Source organism: Macrobrachium nipponense, chromosome 22 (genome assembly GCF_015104395.2).
Source record: "Macrobrachium nipponense isolate FS-2020 chromosome 22, ASM1510439v2, whole genome shotgun sequence".
In the NCBI taxonomy this organism is placed as follows: Eukaryota; Metazoa; Arthropoda; class Malacostraca; order Decapoda; family Palaemonidae; genus Macrobrachium; species Macrobrachium nipponense.
The window spans coordinates 57687918-57696215 of NC_087213.1; positions in this window are offsets into that span (position 1 = coordinate 57687918).

Here is an 8298-nt window from a genome sequence, read left to right on the forward strand (position 1 = left end):
TCCTGGTCGTCCAGAGGAGGTGTAAAGGTAAGGCCTGCCGGAGGTTCATCCTTGGGCGACAGAGGTGAGGGTGAAGAAGAATCATGGACTGGAGATTGGCCATGGGCTGCGGTAAGCTCCATGCCTGTTGGAGGATCTCCTGTAGGAGTATCCTTGTTAAGGTTAGGCGCTGGCGCTAGCTTGGGGCCAGGCGCAGAGGTCAAGGTTTGTGGTGGCTCTACGTCCAGGCTGGACGGAGCTTGGCACTGCTCAGTGCTGCCAAGTGGCACTGGCAGAGTGTTGAGGTCGACTGGACCTGTGACGGGTACCGGAGGTGCAATACTCTCAGCGGGCCCTTGGTAATGGGAGACAGAGGCTCCTGTCTCTCGTGGAAGGCTAAGCCTTGTGGAGAATGGACAGTGTCCGCTGCTGGTAGCTTGCTAGGGCACTTAGGCCAATTCGTGGAGTGCCCTATTACGTTACAGGTTTTACAACGGAACTGTAAATGATCAATCTCCCTCCTTGGTAGCGGGGGAGACTGTTGGTGGCCGTACTTCCGTGAGGAAGTAGGTCTTGGATGGCTCCTTGCTTCGGAGTGGTTGGCTGTGGGGTTAGGACCCCTAGGCTTTTTGAAATGCGAGGGAGACTTCATGTCTTGCCCTAGGAGGAAGTCATAACCTCCTGGAATGTAGCTTGCAACTGTAAGGGTACAAACTTTGGAGAAGTGAGGTCTGGTGACTCAATTGTACGGTCGGAAGGATCAGCTTGATATGTTTGATGCCTTCAATGGTGATGAGTTGATGTCTGTCAATGTTAGCCCCTCAGGGGATTCGATCTCCCCGTATCAAGGAGATTTGAGCGCCAGAGTCGTCATAGGCTCTGACATGGCTTGGCGGATAATGGCTTTGGAGGGGTGCGACAGTTATAGGGCCCTTAGCTGGGGGTCCTAGTAAAGAAGAATTGGTGACGGCCATTGCAATGGCGGGAATATTGTAATTCGCGGACCCTCCATAGTTGGCAGACATGTGACCCTTGTGGCCACAGTTTGGGAGAACTGGCTCCAGAACTTCCGTGGCACTGGATGATAAGGCGGAGATGGCACCACAGGTTGCGAATCTGTGGAGTCACCAAGGCTTGCAGTGTCCTCGAGCACAGGTGAAGAGTCCTCTCTGGCAGTGATTTGATGTGGGGAGGTGAATGAGTCCTCCGTTGAATCACCCTCGAAAACAAGTTCGGGGTTAACTGGTGGGATTACCTCTTCCAAAATGGAGGAGGTAGGCGGTGAAATGGTAAGAGGCTGAGATGATGTGGAAGAAACTTCGTGCTCTGACACGAGTCAGGGCCAGGTTCAAAAATAGAAAGGATGTCGGGGACATCGGAGGCACTAGCCTCTGAATCTAAAACTGAGGTTTGGTTATCTGGCATGCTGCAGGTGTCTGGTACATCTGGTAGTGGGAGCTGCGTCCAGGGGAGATACGGCTTTAGTGATACTCCGGCCCAATTAGCACCTGATAAACTCATGTAAATTTGTCAACTAACGCCCAGACGGTAGGCACATTGTGGATTTGTCCCTGGTGCTCCTGGTCCCATAAGGGCATTTGCACCTTCAGAAGGACTGAAGGAACAGAATAGAGGTTGCCATCTATCCATTCAAACTGAATGGCTTCATCCTTCTGGATTTTGGCACCCCTAGGCAAGGCCTTTCTTGAAATGAGGAAGACCTGACCTTCGGCATCGGCCATGACGTGTACCCACCGATAGGCTGTAGGAGACTGTTCATCAGGGAGGGCTACATGGTAGCCTTGGAGAAGTTCACCCTGGAAGCTCTCATCCCAAGATAGGGATCGACTTGGGCACTGGTCGGAATCCACAGCATGCCCACGCACACAACAAGTGGTGCAGAACCTCCGCAACCACCTCTTACCGGGAGTCCAGCTCATGGTCTGGGGCTTGGAAGCTTGCTGAGTGATTTCTTCATCTCTGAGAGCTAGCTCATGCTTTCTCTCTTCTTCTCTTTCCTTCTTCTCTGCTTCTTTCTCTTTTCTCTCTGCTTCTCTGGCTTTTCTCTGGTTTTTTTCTTTCTTCATTTTCTTGCAGGCGCTTGGCATCCTGCTGTGCCTTCACCCACTGGTCGATTGCTGGCCCAGTGTAACCGGCCTCCTTGCCCAGAGTTATGAGGGTTCGGAGCTTCTCTAGCTCTATGGCAAAGAAGTCGTGGGAAGCAGGGGAAGACATTTCCCTTAGGCTGCAGTAGAGGCTCGGACAAAGTTGAAAATAATGGCCAGTAATAGTACTGGATGGAATGGTAGTGCCCACTTGGTGATGTGGCACTCGCCTGGAAATGGATTCTGCGACATGGTAGAGAAAAAGTCTGAAAAGACTGGGTGCTCTGTGGCACTTGGGAAGAGTCCCGTAAGTTGGTGGCACTCCTGGAATGGCACCTTCTAATGAGGTGAGAAAATCAAATGGAGTGTGCGGTGTACGTCACACTTAAGGGCGTTCCTAACTTGGGAGATGCTGGAATGGGCAACCTGTAGGTCCAATACAGGTGCACGGCACTTTGAGGAGGCGTTCCTTGATTGGGTGATCCGAGATAGCAGATACACTAATGGAATGGGCGTTCCGTAGGACGGACACGCAGGTAAATAGCTACCTGTACGTCTGTACAGGTGCATGGCACTTTGCGGAGGCGTTCCTTGGACAGCACTTTGGGCTGGTATTGCGGCACTTCGTGAGGCGTTCCCTTGGGGAGTGTTCCGAAGGATCACTGACCCTTATACATGGAAACACCACTGAGTTGGGGGTTCCGTAAGGACGGACACGCAGGTAAAGAGCTACCTATACGTCTGTACAGGTGCACGGCACTTTAAGGAGGCGTTCTTTGTAGTGTTCCGAAGGATCACTGATCCTTTTACATGGACACACTAATGAATTGGGCGTTCCGTAAGGACGGACACGCAGGTAAAGATCTACCTGTACGGCCTCTACAGGTGCAATGGCACTTATGGAGGCGTTCCTTGGACAGCACTAATAGTGCTGGAATAGCGGCACTTCAGGAGGCGTTCCTTTGGAGCACTGGTAGCGTGCTGGTGTGTCCCGTCGGACGACACTAAATGCAGTATACTCAAATATACTGAAGAGAAATGGCACTCTGTTCGTGGCAGAGTGTAATGGTGGAGGAGAGAAAGTAAAAGAGGGGAGTACTTCACCAGCCAGTCAATGGACAGTGTCACGAATTAGTGGCACTGTCAAATGGTAAGGCCTGTGGTGCACTGGTGGTGGCCAGTCCTAGACTGGTCACGACTTCCTTGATGGAAGTAATGAGGTTGCGGTGGCACACTGTGCGGTTTGTGCTTGTGGTATATGCAAGTCTTTTGTGATAAAAAATGGAAAAGACCACTCGGGCAACGACAGGTAATGGTAAATTGGAAATGCTCAGTCCTTGGCTGAAGTACTCGGTAAATGAAATAAATGCTTGCAAGGCGGCAATGGACACAGGTGCGTATCACGCTCAGTGTAAATGAAAGACACAAGAGAATAGAATAATGTTAATGCAAGTAATAGACGTAGTACTCTTGGCTTTGTGAATAATAGGTTCTCTCTCTCTCTCTCTCTCTCTCTCTCTCTCTCTCTCTCTCTCTCTCTCTCTGAGAGGGTGAAAATGATATATGACGAATTCCCTTGTATTTATTTGAACTACTAATAATGTTAGTTAATACAACACAACTTGCGTTAAATGATCTCCTTACATTAACGTTTAATAGAAGAATTGCTTTTGAATAAGTTATATGTAAATAGAACGCGCTAGCTGTGAGCGATTGTTACGTTACTTTGAAATGATTTGAGTTTTAATATGAATTTTACAATGACGCGTTTTACGTTAACAATTCTTGTAATTTACTCTACCTTGAAGATTTACGTTAACTTTACATAAGGTTACTAGGTCCCTGTGACAAATGAAATGACGGTAAGGATTTTAAGATGAAAATGTTAGTAAAACATTTGTAAATGGAAAAGGTTATGTTAAGTCCGAAGTGAAATAAAACTTCGCTCAGCGAGCGGGTGAGCGATGCGAGGTGAAACGTGTGGTGAGTCTAGCAGAGCGGGCTGCTACCCGCAAAGGCGAATCAGCTGATTTTCTGTAAACGCAACAGCGATTTACAACACGAAATTGTAGTTTCTTATTCAAGGCGAATTAACGTTAATTTCTCTGGCAGAATGATAGATACTAGTATCGAGATTGATATTATTTACGTTAAAACTTCAAGACTTACGTTACTTTGCCTAAATAATTGAGATAATGCATAAAGGGATAAAAACATGGCTGCGCGTTGTGTGAAACAACGGTTGGCTGGCAGGCCTGAGAGAGCGCATGCGCCAAGCTGAGAGCTGGCAGGCTAAGCGGTTACCAACACTTGGAATGAAAACTAAGTTAAAATGAATTCCCCTAACATATCACAGACAAAAGAATTGTACACTTCTTTTGCCATAACTATTAGTAGAACACTCCTAACTAGCTAGGCTTGCTAACACAGCAATAAACCCTGGCAAAGCACTTCCTATGTTGAACTAGTACTTTCTGGCATCTATCTTACACACACGTGCTTGTGTCTCGTCAGGCGAGAACAATACAAAATAACGGAATTAGCTCAGCGCTCTGGCCGTTACAATAATAATATTTTTTACTTAACACTCTTTGAACCACTTCTAAAATAATTCCTTAACTTACCTTAAGCTAACAATGGTTATAAAATAAATCATATATGAATGATATACCTTACCGTGAGTCTGTGTGTCTCCCGCAAGTGTGCTCCTATTTACACTTTGTTAAATCATTTACAGTTTTACGTGTTACAAGGGATAACGCAATTTACAAGCTTTTTAAGCAAGCTAGGTTCGAATCCATGGCGAGGTGCGCCATTTTTACGTTTGAAGCCCTGGCCTGAAGGGCCCAAATACGTAAAGGAAAATATTTGAGGGAAAATGCAGAATTAATTATTTGAAACTTACCTTAAAAGGATTTATTTTGTTAATTTACTCTAGAGGAGGTTGCCAGAAAACTCAGCTATTTACTTTACATACATTTATTTACAAGTGGCCGTTGGAAGGCCGGGAGAAAGAGTTAATGCAGCCTGTCCACATGGGACCAATATTATGTCTCACAAGGGGATAGCTGGCTAAAAATGAGATTCACGTATATGCTGGTTTTCAAAATTATTTACATTATCTTGCGGTAATGCAGCACTTGCGGGCGCGAAGACTTGGACACGTGACTCAGCAGATCTGGAAAAGATCCCAGATTAGACACAAAAATAAAAGGGAAGTCCTTGCACCAGTTACAATTATTCAGTTTGTCTCTAACACACTGGGGAAAAGGAACTCTTAGTGTTAAATGAAATATTCAATGACTTCATTTGTCTGGGACGATCACAAGAGGGAGGCATGTGGCCACGAGGCAGTGAAAAGGAACAAAGGAATGTTGGGGAGTAGTTACGACACTAGGAGGGAAAGAATTGGCAATATAACTGATTCACAAGACGTACCTGGATGCCATAGTAAGTGGACCTTTGTAGAAAAGCGGCGTCGGCTTTGTCTCAGGTCTAGTAACGTCTTGGTAGGCCTAAATGGAAGGCTGGCCGGCTGGGACATCCGTCCAAGGTCACGACTGGAGGTGACTGAGGTCGAGGGCATGTGTTAAGCATGGGTGTTGGGGTCAGCTTAACCCCCCAAGAGCAGGGCATCCTGGAAACAGAACATACGGCCAGCAAAGGGTTCACAGGAAAAAGGAGCTTAAGACGTAGGCCTAATAAGTGCCTGGCTACCTACACCCTCCCTTTTGGGATACATCCCTAAGGCTGACAAGAGTCTTTATTTCCCCCTTCCCGCAACTACGGCTGGCCTGCTTTGGGTTCCTGCCTAAAATCAGCTGATATTAGGGTAAACAAGGCTGCTCTTTTAGAAATAAAATAGATTAAATAAATGCTGGGTAGACGAGGAGATCAATAAATATAACAATATATATATATATATATATATATATATATATATATATATATATATATATATATATATATATATATATATATATATATATATATATATATATATATATATATATATATATATATATATATATATATATATTGTTACATTTATTGATCTCCTCGCCTACCCAGCATTTATGTATGTATGTATGTGTATATGTCTATCTATCTATATATATATATATATATATATATATATATTATATATATATATATATACATACATACATACATAAATGCTGGGTAGGCAAGGAGATCAATAAATGTAACAATATATATATATATATATATATATATATATATATATATATATATATATATATATATATATATATATATATATATATATTATATTGTTATATTTATTGATCTCCTCGTCTACCCAGCATTTATTTAATCTATTTTATTTCTAAAAGAGCAGCCTTGTTTACCCTAATATCAGCTGATATATATATATATATATATATATATATATATATATATATATATATATACATACATACATACATACATACAAAAGTACAAAACGTCTCCTGATCAACCAACGAAATGAGACATTATTAGACTCTCAAGATCTTTAGTCCTCTAACTAATGCCCTCCACTCTCTCAAGTCCCATCCCAGCCTCTTCACGACTCCCCTCTCCCTTCTAAGAAAGAGAGAGAGAGAGAGAGAGAGAGAGAGAGAGAGAGAGAGAGAGAGAGAGAGAGAGAGTATATTTGCGTGAGATCAAATGAAGAAAAAAGTACAGCTGACAGGCTACGATCTTGTATAGTGTAGGCAGATATCTTTACATACTACTCAATTGTGATGAAGAGATCGAGAAAGTTCCTCTCTTTCTGTGTTGGGAGATATTTTCTAAAGATTTTGCAAGTGAAAATATTACGATGTTTATTTATAGAAGGTAAAATGTAGATGGAATGAAAGGAAGGAAAAATGCCTGTGAAAAAAAAAAAGTTTTTACAAAGGTAAATATAGAAAGAGGAATTATAGACGCTATGTGACGAAGGCAAATGTATTTCACCCCCGCGACATCTTGGTAAATATAGAAAGATGAAGTATAGATAAGATATTACGAGGGAAAATGCAGCTCAAACCTAGACACGATGTAATGAAGGAAAATGCTTCTCAGAGCAGCGATATCAAGGTAAATATAGAAAAATTATGGGAACTTACCCTCAAGCCAACGTCATCTAAGTAGTATAGGAAGACGAAGTATAGACACGATGAAATGAAGGAAAATGCATCTCAAACCAGTGACATTTAGATATTCATAGAGTTTGGAGTTTGTATGGTGTTTTAACGTTGCATGGAACTAGTGGTTATTCAGCAACGGAACCAACGGCTTTACGTGACTTTCGAACCACGTCGAGAGTGAACTTCCGTCACCAGAAATACACATCTCTCACCCCTCAGTGGAACGCCCGAGAATCGAACTCGCGGCCACCGAGGTGGCAGGCCAAGACCATACCGATCACGCCACCGAGGCGCTTAGGTATTCATAGAACGAAAAATTCGAGACGTATCGGAAGGAAGGGGGAAGGAATACCTCTCACCTCACATCACCGATGACTTAGGTATTTGCCAGCCTGATATATATATATATATATATATATATATATATATATATATATATATATATATATATATATATATATTATATAATATATTTATAAATGGAATTGGAGCCTCGGAGCTTCAAGCCCGTTTTCTCGGTAATGAATTTAAACACCAGTTATTAATAGCCGTGAAAATAGCCAGGGGGTCATCGCAAGGGTAGCCAAGAAGGCAGAACGATTATTATGGGAGAGAAATGCATCGTGGAAAATAACCAAACGGCCAAATAGATAGGAGTAGATACAATCGGAATAGCGTGCGTCACGGCTACACTTTCAAGTTTTCTCGCCCCCTCAAGAGTTGAGAATGGCGGCAAAGCATGCCATAAAAAATTCGGATAAAAGCAGGAAGTAGGAGGAGGAGGAGGAAGAAGAAGTGGAGGAGGAGGAAGAGGAAGCAGAGGAGGAGGAGGAGGAGGAAGCAGAGGAGGAGGAGGAGGAGGAGGAGGAGAGGAGGAGGAGGAGAGGAAGCATAGGAGGAGGGGGATGAAGATAATAATACCAAACAGCCCTTGTGAAAGGATTGCCAAAGCTGACGACACTTGAAAAATAAAGAGAGCAGTGATAACCCTGAGAGAGAGAGATTAAAGATCGAGAGAGTTAAAGATCGAGATAGAGAGGGAGAGAGAGATAGAGATAGAGAGAGAGAGGCCTCTGACA